This window comes from Leptosomus discolor, chromosome Z (genome assembly GCF_034619465.1).
Source record: "Leptosomus discolor isolate bLepDis1 chromosome Z, bLepDis1.hap2, whole genome shotgun sequence".
Lineage (NCBI taxonomy): Eukaryota > Metazoa > Chordata > Aves > Leptosomiformes > Leptosomidae > Leptosomus > Leptosomus discolor.
This window is the reverse complement of record NC_141419.1, coordinates 44,520,694-44,532,778: the sequence shown is the minus strand read 5'-3', so window position 1 is coordinate 44,532,778 and position 12,085 is coordinate 44,520,694.

Below are 12,085 nucleotides of genomic sequence, written 5' to 3'. Positions count from 1 at the left end.
TGATGAAAGCAGAAAAGACAGTAAACAGTTGTTGATTAATTTGTTATACAATTGCACTTACTTTCTTTTGAGTGAAAAAAACAAAAAAACCTTCAGCCAAGGAAAACCCTAAATTTTAAGGCATTAGGTTGATAAGCCCTTTTGGAGCTAGTCCTAACCGTGTCACAGCCTTCATTTAGAGACCCAGTTCTCCCATTTTGCATGTAGACATTCACACAGTGTAAATGAAAAGTGGAAATTAAATATTAGCAGTAACACAACATACTCACTTCCTGCTCACTTGACTGGAGAATGAGGAAGGATCAGCTACGTTGGCAAGGCTGACCATGGTGCTGCTGTAGGGCCTAGGAAGGTTTCCTTTCTTTTTGGAATTTCTTGTAACTTGCTTGCACTCTGACATAGAATTCTTTGCAAAAGATCTTCCTCCTCCCACTGACAATGAATTAGTACCTGCTGGAAACAAGACCAGATGAAATCCAGGAGCACAGCTTGTCAAACAGAAACAAAAGCAGATGATACACACCCCGACTATTACAGGCTCTATGGACCATGAAAGAAAGAATAAAAGCAAGTGTCACCACCCATAATGATACATTGCTCCTTCTTTCACACTGTTTTGCTCAACATATCCTGTGTATCCAATCAAGGGGGAACAAGACAAACATATTTACAGTTCAGCATGTTACTAATATTGTGGTTTCTGGAACAATATCTCACTGTCCAAGAGTCCGTGAGGAAGTTTGCTACAGATATACTTTGAAATTCTGAGGTTTATTATTTTAAAATATTTCGATTATATTCAAACAATTTTATCAGTCTTATTCAACTTGTTGTAGTTACAGCAATGAGCTGCAAAATTACTGAAGTCTCAGACAGAACTTCATAAACATGGTAATTAATTTGCCAAAAGGGAAAAATATTTGAACATGTGGCTAATCAGAAACATTGAATGATAACCTAACCCCTCTGACTTCTGTACAAGGACAATTAGCCACAGTGAACACTTTGGACAACTCCTCCTGAAGCACATTGTGTGTATTCATGACTTTAAAACCCAAAGCACTTAAACACAAAAGAGATGCGAACAAAGGGAAATCAAATTTCATGCACAGCTTCACACTGTGGTTTTTTTATTATTATACAAATTTCTTCAGGCCTTTTGGCATGAAGGATGTAAATGTGCCCTATTCATTATAAATTTCCCCATGAAATCACTGACTAGCCTATGCCTCTGATCTAAGTGAAAACACCTCTGAGAAAGTCCAGTTTACTATGTCAGGGTGAGAAGGAGATAGGCAGCAGGAGAGTGCCATTTTCAACAGAAACACACAGCAAATAGACTTGTTCTTCCCTCCTCCTCTTGCTCATGTCCTTCCCTCCTCCCAAGGTGATCAGGCCACCAGCTCCAAACCCAAACTTCTGCTTCATCATCAGGCAGCAACAGCTACAGTTTATGGCTTAGGCTACCTGGAACTTCTATCACAGTAATGCTCCTGGACATGGGCTACAGAGGAATAAGTATGGACATAGAGATGAATTGTTGCAAATTGTGGCCTTGCCTTGCAAGGGCTGCAGTAGAAGCACCTGAAGACGCTATGGTATTGTATATGCAGTTCCCATGAATGAATGGTGGGTTTTCATTTCCTCACAGACATGCCTGAGGACAGGACAGTTCTTGCATCCTACTAGTTTTCTTATGTGCTCAATTCACATGTGCTCCACCTGGGGGCCAGGCCTTTTTACATAAGCTCTTCTAGATCCAGAATCGTTTCTGGATTGAGTTGTGATCACTTTCCAAGGCAGAATATGGAGAAAGGCACTGCAGGAAATCTCCTGGTCCAGCTCAGCTGCAAGACACTGAAGCAGAGGAGAGGGAGCTCAGTAAGGCAGTGCCGCAGCCCACAGCTGCCTCTGCAAAACCTGGAACAGGGCTGCTGCAGCTGAGCAAGTTGTCACCCCTCAAGGGCATCTTTGGAGAGAAAGGCCCCCACTTCTGGTATGTTGCATCATCATTGGGCCAAACAGTTAGCCCCTCTCTGTGCATCCTCAGACTCCTGCATCTGGGTTCCCATCTTTGTCTGCAGGACACTTCTCTTGGGCTAGCTTCGAAAGTAACTCATGGAATACTAACACCTGATTTTTCCCCTTCTCTCTAAATACGCTCATTATATGTGTATGTTTTAAACCCGGGGCAATATCCTATGGCCTTTTACACTGTCCCAGGTGTGGTGGAGCCAGCTGGGATGGTGAGGCAGGGTGCAGAGAAGGTCCTAGCAGGGACTGCCTGGGGTAGAAAACCTTCATACTGCAAACTGCTTCTCTTCTTCATGTGCAACAGCTTGCCAAGCTGGGAGGACACACTGGGAGGAGTATTTGGAGGGGGGCACAGGGGTGTGCTGCAACGACTGCTCTGTAGGGACAGCATGCAGCAATGGAGGGGATCACAGGGCATTGGGAGGACATAGGATGCAGCCTGCCTGCAGTGCACAGTGTTCAGGCACCATGGGGAGGTGGCATTTGTCCTGCTGCCACTCCGTGGCAAGGTGGCCAGGGTTCAGAGCTGCCTTAAAGCAGCTGCCCAAGGCAGGGACGAGCCGATGCAAGCAAGGTAAAGACAGGCAGGGCTGTTTGCAACAGTGGGATCAGGGCTACCTACATGTCCTGTAGGTACTGCTGAAAGCATCACATGTGCTGGGAGGGGATGAATTTCTCTATTCATCCTCTCATAAAGCAAAGTAGTCATGTATCTGCTCTGACTTATGCCAAGATACATACATTCCGCCCTCATATGTGGAAGCAACTAGCACCATGATGCATGTTAGTGACTACAAGGTTCAGTACCTTCTCCTTTCATCAAGCAGTAAAACACTCACAAATGTTATGTTCTGATTTACAGAAATGAACTAGATTATTTTGTAACAGCTGTGCCAGAGACACTCTGCATTAAAGCAACAACAGAAAACAGGCACTATGCTTACCTAAAAAAGCTTTCGAAATGACGTGTATTATTTGGCTTATGTATTATTATTGTTATTCATAATTAATGGAAATGTACCATTTTTCACTAATGGAAAACAACCACTGCAAAGAGCACTTTGATTGCATTACATTTATTACCCATTTTAGGAACTAAAAATGCACTTAATCTGTAATTAAGGTTATGCAATAAAAGCTTTGTAAATATTGCAGTGGCAAAGTGTCCTCTCAACATCACATACTACCATTGGGCAAAATGACTTGCTCTAAGGAACGTCTCTGAAATTATAAAATTGGTTTTTTGAAGGAGAAAAAGAAGGGAAAGAAAAACCTGGAATGCAGCACTCCCTTGTTTCTCCATAGCCTTCATGCTTACTTGGCAAACACTGAATGCCTAATCAATACTACATGTGAACAGTAACAAAAAAAAAGTAATCTGTGGTGGTCTGAAAATTCTCTCACTGTTGGTGATATGAGGAATGGAATCAAATAGGAAAAAAAAAAAATCTGATTGCAAAAACTTTGCAAAAGAAAAATCTAAACATTTTTTCCTGGGAGCTGCCCCATTGCAAGAGTGCTTGGTCTGTGCTGTACGGAGGCTACTCACTCTTGATTTTGCCCAACTTCTGTTCACCTTTGCTGCCCTTGGGTATAACACACTCCCTTAGTACTGACTTTCAGGCTTTATGCAGAATAGATGGATGCTAGTATGCTATAGAAGCAGAGAAATTCATGCAAACGTCATGCTCTTTGCTTGCTATGACCTCTGAACAGGGCCATGCCTGATCCCACAGGCACATAACTGCTGCCCTGTACAACTAGAACAGTCATATTCCACAAATAATTGTATATATTCCTAACTTGTTACCTGAGTAAACAAGTGCTAAGACTGTTTCTTATTTTGTGATGTTTGGCAACACAGTTTCAGCTTAGAAAAGCTTTATATTTCAGTTTCAAAAAGAGGAAAGAAGACCAAGTGACATAAATAAACCTCAGGTTACTTGCAAGTTCTTTGCACAATTTCAAACAAACCTACTCAAACTCAAAAGAACTAAAACTTTTCTTAGGAGTAATGGCTGTCAAAGCCTTAGACTGAAGTATTTAATCAGTGTACTCCAAACAATCTTCTAGTGATGATTCATCTTCCAGGCATATGGAATTATTTATAATTATACATAAAAACCTAAAAAAAAAAAATCCTTTTAAAATTAAATTTTACCCTTTTGTTTTTAGGATTTTGGCCTGACATCCCAGTGGATTGATTTATTGAATAAGTTTGCAATTCATAAACAGCCTAGAAGCAGAGTTCAAAGGGAAGCAACACTGACTGGAATGTTTATGGTGCACTTTGAAGGCTCCAGAGTACCATGTAGATGAGTTGCATGCACCATGTGCTTACAGAAGCAATTTGATTCCTAGTAATCTTGAGGGAGAGAGGAATTCTTCATGACAAAGCTGTATCCTGATACTATGTGAGCAACTAACAAGGAGGGCTTAGATGTCCCCTGGAAGTGGGTCTTTGATGACATTAGTATTTCTCTTTAAATTACCCACTGTGACAGCTGTTCCAGTGTTAATGATGACTTTGGCACTAGTCTAGGTAGATGCTCCCTTTAGCCTATCTAAATTTGCTCTGAGCAGAGTTAGCAGTCATTATTGCAGATTACTGATACTGTGCATAGTGCGTCATACACTTTTTTCTCGTGGAACTTCACCACCGGACATCAGCAGCAGGAGGGGAGAACAACTATGTTGCTGCAGCTACAAACAAGATTTTTTAATTATTTGAGACCTTTGAAAGTCTTGATAGTATGACTGATTAGAGGCCACAGACTGCTGCTCGCTTGCAGCTGCTTTTTAATACATTTTCTTTTGAAGTGTGCACCACGTTCTAAGTGGAACAATTTGTGACTGAAGCTAAGTTGATGGTTAAGATCAGAATTACTGGCATTAGAGAGCAGGATATCCCTTACTTCTTAGATGCTGCATTTGATCACAGTTGTAACAGTTATTTCTTCCACTGCTATAACGCAATTTGTCTCTGAAAACTGCTCCTGGTGGCTGTGTGACTTGCAAGGGGTGCAGAGAGCCATAACACAGACAGACAGCTCAGGGAATATGAAGCAGGATAGAAGATGCTACGGCAGGAATTTGGGCAAATTTGGCCACAAATGTCTCAGTGTTTCTTGCCATAGCACTACTTCCAGCTAAAGTTTTTTTTTTTCTCTTTAAATGCAACCCTTCCTTTTAATATAGCAGATACGATACAGAAGACTTAGTTGGTTTTTAAAAAAGAAACAATAAACATATTCCCCCCACCCCCATTACTTTCATTGCAGGCACCCCTGCTTACATGTCAGAATGTCTCCTGCTCTCCAGGCTGCACATTTATTGAAAAACAATGGCAGGCAAATAGTGTCTCTTTTCTGACATTCTTTGCAAAGCTCTACCCATGTAGAAATTTTATAAAAAATTTAAAAATATTTTTTTTACATTCAAATTTTAAAAAAAGGTTTTTTTAAAAAAAGTCAGACTTGAAATGACTCAACTAAATCCAAACTGACTTCAGCTGATGTGCTTCCAAGCTCCTCCTTTCCTCCTTAAACTGATCATTCTGCAAGTATCATATTATGGATTTTAATGTATTAATAATTATGGAAAAACAAAGGCCTGTTTCATCTATAAAACTGCAGGGAATTTAAAATTTGCATTTCAACCCATTTTAAAAAATTACCTGAATAATATTAATTTAAAGAGCAGAGTGCAAATGATCATAATTAAATGTTTTCTGAGGAGAAAAGAAACCTGCATGGCATAACAGATGTAATTGAACTTCAAATTAATTAACTGAGAATTTTTGTCAACATTAATTATCATCCTATAGGGCACATAAGGTTAGATAAAACATAGCTATAACAACAGATTTTAATGACAACGAACAAAGAGGAATTTTAATGCACTGCACTGTCGTTAGTGGTCTGTCCCTGAAGGCAAGAGTTCTACTAGATTATCTTAGATTTACAAAACTTGGAGGGTAATATGTTTTTCTTTTGTCCTTTTTGCAACAGCTAAAAGGAAAAAAAAAATACTTAGTTCTACTGAAGTAGTAGTACTTAGTTCTAATCTATATTTTAGTTACTGAGTTATTTCACTTCACATTTTATGCCCAGACTGGTTTTGGGGATAAGCAGCCAGTCCTCTATGGTAGGTCCAGGAAGATAAGTTAGAGAGCAGGACATGTAGTGAACAGGTAGCAGGTAACAGTAGTGAACGCAAAGACCTTAAATTTTGACTTGATCATCCTCTATACTCATCCAGTGATCTTCAATGCCATTCGAGTTTCAACTGGTTACTCTAAGACTCTGTCATAAAGATAAATCTGATAAAAACCATCATTAAGGGCTACCCACTTGCCATTCTGAGCAGTGCAAAATTGGCCTTTTGACATGCCCCCAAGGCTCATTTTGCATATATTGTTTGGAAGAGCCAAAGAGACATGGTGTAAAATAACATTATGACAATTCCAGACTATCTGTCACGCAGCAAGGAACCCATACAGGTGGGTGACTTAGTATTCATAGAATCATAGAATCATTTTGGTTGGAAAAGGCCTTTAAAATCATCAGGTCCAGTTGCTACCCTAACACTACCAAGCCTACCACTAAACCATGTCTCTAAGCACCATGGCTACATGTCGCTTGAACACCTCCAGGGATGGTGAATCCACCACTTTCCTGGGCAGCCTCTTCCAATGGCTAACCACTCTTTCAGTAAAAAAATTTTTCCTAATATCTGATCTAAATCTCTCCTGGTACAGCTTGAGGCCATTTCCTCTTGTCCTGTCATTAGTTACTTGGGAGAAGAGACCAACACCAACCTCACTACAACCTCCTTTTAAGTAGTTGTAGAGACCAGTAAGGTCTCCTCTCAGCCTCCTCCTCACTAGGCTAAACAATCCCATTTCCCTCAGGTGCTCCTCATAAGACATGTTTTCCAGACCCCTCATCAGCTTTGTCACCCTTCTCTGAACTCACTCCAGGACCTCATTGTCTTTCCTATACTCTGGTGCCCAAAGCTGCACACAGTACTCAAGGTGCAGCCTCACCAACACTGAGTAGAAGGGCACGATCACTTCCCTCCTCCTGCTGGCCACACTGTTTTTGATACAGGCCAGGATGCTGCTGGCCTTCTTGACCACCTGGTCACACTGCTGACTCATGTTCAGCCAGCTGTCGACCAGCACCCCAGGTCCCTTTCTGCCAGACAGCTTTCCAACCACTCATCCCCAAGCCTGTAGCTCTGCATGGGATTGTGTTGACCAAAGCACAGGAGCTGGCACGTGGGCTTGTTAAACTCCACGCAATTGACCTCAGCCCATCAATCCAGCCTGTCCAGATCCCTCTGCAGAGCCTTCCTACCCTCAAGTAGATCAACACTCCCGCTTAATTTTGTGTCATTGGCAAACTTGCTGAGGGCACATTCGATCCCCTCATTCAGATCACTGATAAAGATATTAAACAAGGCTGACCCTAATACTGAGCCCTGGGGAACACCGCTTGTGACTGGTCGCGAACCGGACTTAACTCCATTTACCACAACTCTCTGGAGTATTGGATTCCCTTTAACATCACAGCCCCACAGAAAGTTACAGTCAGCCATCTAGTTGACAAAGAGAAGTTAGTAGATGTGGGGGTTTTGGATTTTAGGAAAGCTTTTGATACCATCTCTCACAGTATCCTTCTGGACAGCATACAGCTAGACAAGTCCATAATACATTATATGAGCAACTGGCTGATGGGTTGGGCTCAAAGGGTTATAGTAAATGGCGTTACATCAGGCTGGTGGCCAGTCACCAGTGGGGTTCCCCAGAGGCCAATTGTAGGGCTCTTCAATGTTTTTTGTAAATAATTTGGATGCAGAAATCAAATATACATTAAGTAAGCTTGCCAGTGATACTAAATGAGGAGCAGCTGTGAACTTCCTCAAGGGCAGAGAGGCCTTACAGAGAAGTCTGGGTAGACTAGGGAGCTGGGCAATCACCAATGGTATGAAATTTTACAAGAGTAAGTGCTGAATTCTGTACCTGGGATGATGCAATCCTGGTTATACATAAAAATTGGGTGATAAAATGCTGGAGAGCAGCCCTGCGGAAAGTGATCTGGAGGTTTGGGTTGATGGCAAGGTGAATATAAGTCAACAGAGTGCCCTGGCAGCCAAAAGGGCCAACGGTGCCCTGGAGTGCATCAAGCACAACATCGCTAGCCGGTCAAGGGAGGTGATTGTCCTCTACACAGCACTGGCCCCACCTGGAGTACTGTGTGCAGTTGTGGGCACCTCAATACAAGAAGGACACCAAACTGTGTGTCCAGAGGAGGGTGACCAATATGATGAAAGGTCTGGAGGGCAAGACTTATGACAAGCAGCTGAGGTCACTGGGTTTGTTCAGATTGGAGAAGAGAAGGCTAAGAGGTGACCTCGTCACAGTCTACAACTTCCTTAAGGAGAGCAGTGGAGGAGGGGGTGCTGATCTCCTTTCTCTGCTGGCCAGCGTCAGGACATGAGGAAACGGAATGAAGCTGTGTCAGGAGAAAGTCAGAGTGGACCTTGGGAAAACATTCTTTGCTGAGAGAGTGGTCAGTCACTGGAACAAGCTTTCCAGGGAGGTGGTCATTGCACCAAGCTTGTCAGAGTTCAAGGAGCATCTGGACAATGCTCTTAGTCATACGGTTTAGTTCTAGGTACTCCTGCAAGGAGCAGGGAGTTGATCTTGATCATCCTTATGGGTCCTTTATGTAGCCTAATGAGCCGCAACGAAAGATACCACATTCCCAGGATAGAGTATTGCCAAAAAGGCCACAAACCCATGTCCATTTCAGTGTGGGGTATGGACCCTGATCACCTCTTACCTCCCTTGAATTTGTTTTCTGATTTTGTTGGAATCTCCAATCTTTCCATTGTAGAAATATTAATAAGTTGGAACGACTGTGGGTCATTATAAAGAAATTTCAAAATTACAAAGAAAGGAAATAATGAGCCACGAACTAAACTGGTCTGTTCAGCTACGTTGCATTTTCTTTTCTCTCATTGTCTGTTTGATTATGCCCATGTTGTCAGTCATCCCAAGTTCTCAGAAGCAGAATACTTTTTCTTAAACTTCTCTGCAGTTTTGGCCAATCCTTTGGCACAATTCAAATAAAAGGGGGAGAGGATCATTTGAACATACATTCAAATATTTGTTAGCATGCTAATGCACGAAGATGGTATTTCAAAAAAATATAGGCAAACTGAATGTACAGATTACTGTTACTTTATATTTTGATAAATTATTAATGAGAAAAATCTTCTATTCTTGAAAATTTAATTTGCTTAGACATGAACAAATACCTAGAATATACAAAGAGAGGATGTTCTGTTTATATCTGTAGCTTTTACTGTGGATTGCAAGTTGCAACCCATGACCTCACCGGTATGTTAGTGTCATACGTTGGATGAAATTCTGTCATGTTCCTGAGTAGACAGACATATCCATATTTTAGTCATTCAGTGCAGATGTAGGTGGGTTAAAGCCTCCTACACTCCCACCTGCCGTATACCCTAGGAATGTCTCTTCTCCAGTGGGAATACCAGTGAAGACTTGTGGAAGAAAAGACAAAGAACAGTGAATTTCTGTAGGTTTGATTTCCAGTCCCACTACCCATTAGCTATAGCCACCATTTGAAGGACAGGATCCCTCCCACAAATATTTCTCTCAAAGAGATGTATTTGAAATCTATGAAGTTTAAAAATTCCTCCTTAAAAATTCACAGGTAGAGCACGTGGTCATTTGAGCAGAGCATTTTCAACTATTATTGTAAAACATTTCTAGTGGTATCTAATACAGTATTGACCTGGAAGTACAACGAATCATGAGCCATGAATCTGTGCTGGGCATTGGGGGATATTCATCATGTTTCTCCACAATCAGGTACTGGAGTAACAATAACGAGCAGTGAAAAGAGAAATTCACAAGATGTTGAGGGAACAGGAAATTATTTCTTCTGCAAAAACTTTAGGCTGAGTATCTAACTTGCATCCTGGGGTTTGGTAGGATGGATATTCTCTGGAGCTAACGGGCGTTGCAAAGTAACTTCACAGAGCTATTGAAAAGCAGGTGCAGGGAGTATTTATTGACAGCTTCAGCTCTCCTAACTATAAATTCAACAGTGGTTTTCACTAGCTCTGTCCCATTCAGCAGCTGGGGTTGCTAATGTAGTGCAGGATGGAGGTGGGCATCTCTACCCACCGCCCACTTGCAGCAGTGGCCCAGTACCTCCACCCACCTAGGCACGCAGGTCAACGAGGAGAGAGAGGATGTTCTGTAGCTAACATCCCTGAACAGGAATCCTTATTGATTCAGGTGCCACCATAAATTTCCTTTCTCACCAGGTCCTGGCTTTGAAGCAGTGAATGCCTTTTGCAGACCTATAAGCAGGCTGAGAAGGTTGATGACCCCACGAGGGGTTAATATGATTATTATTAGTGGAAAACATGTACTTTTTTAATATGAAGCCAGTACGGTGACTTTTTCAGCAACATCCTTTGTTAGTTCATAATTTCAAGCTGGAGATATATAATTGTGGTGGCTAAAATTAATTTAAAGTTTGATTAAAAAATCTAATAGCCCTCATTGGTGGATAAGATGCTTTTGACTCCAAATACATATCTAAATCACACATGCATATCTGCACATGCATATGTGCATACTGATTTATGTTATTTATATTAGCCATAGAAGAGGTTAGGCTAAACCTTCTGAAGTACTGAGGCTAAAAGCCTATGTGTCCTGATTCCTGTGGTTCATTTCCATTCCACTTGGAATATACACAATAAACTGTATTTTCAGGGAGCTTATTTTGCTTAAACTTTTATTTTCTTAGGGAAAAAAGAAGTAGTAGTTCTAACAGCTGACTAAAATACCCTCAAAGTCAGCTCTTATTTCTAGCCATGTCATGTTTACTCACATTGAGCCACATAGTTCCCTCCAAGGAGCCAAAACAAAATTGCTCTGAATAGGAGTAGCACAACCCAGCCCTGAGTAGTGTAATTGGTTTAATTTGATTTTTGAGGATTTTTTTATGTCAAAATGCAATAAAAATGTCCTTGTCATTATAGTCAGTATACACATAAGTGTAGGTACTTAGCTTGATCACAACTGTATATCTACTTCTATGTTTAAAGCTAAGCAAATGCACAGATTGTTATTTGAAAACAGTAACTATTTTCTGAGGAAAAGAAAACTTCAACCTATACTGTAATTCAGTTTGTCCTGGAAATCCTGCAAGGTCTCAAAGTCCATATAGGAGGAAACTGGTGGCTGACAGATCAGAGCTTACTGTGCCAGCAGTATGGTTAAAATTTCATATGGATGTCATTTATAGAAATAACAATGAATCACGCCAAAGAAGATTTCTGGTAAACTTCATCTTTGTAAAGATTTACAGTCAAAAATTATAATCAAATAAATGCTATTGTAGAGTTACAGATAGCAACTAGAATTAAGAATCTGGAGTGAAAAACTTATTGTCTCACAGGGAGCTTAACCTTTTGAACTCCAGAAACTGTGTTACACCATTTTGCTTCCATGTGTGAAGATCTCTAGCTCCATTAAAGGTTCAGTTCCGGTCCTAAGATCTGGCCCTTCAAGAAAGTAAGATTAACTCTGAAGACTGGAGTCCTGGCACTTCAAATTGTGTTGTCGGTTTTAAAAAAGGAATTGAGATAATCCCTAAACAGGAATAATTTTTCATTATGTGAGATTTACAGGATTGACAGTTCAGGAAAGAAACACTCATTCCATCCATACTTCCCTTACCTACCTTTACCCATCCTACAGACAGCCTGAACTACTAATTCTTCCATGAGGATGCTTTGTTCCAAGCTCTGTTGAATCTGCTGGTGTTTTCTTAACCTGAATAGTTACTGCTTATAGTGCTGTTCTCCTTGTTTAGCCACAAGCAGAACCTACAATGACACAGACTACTTCCAAAACTTGCTGTCCATTAAAATTTCTTTTCACATACTGATGGAAATCAATGACTCATTATCACCTTCCATCTCACTGACAAGTAAA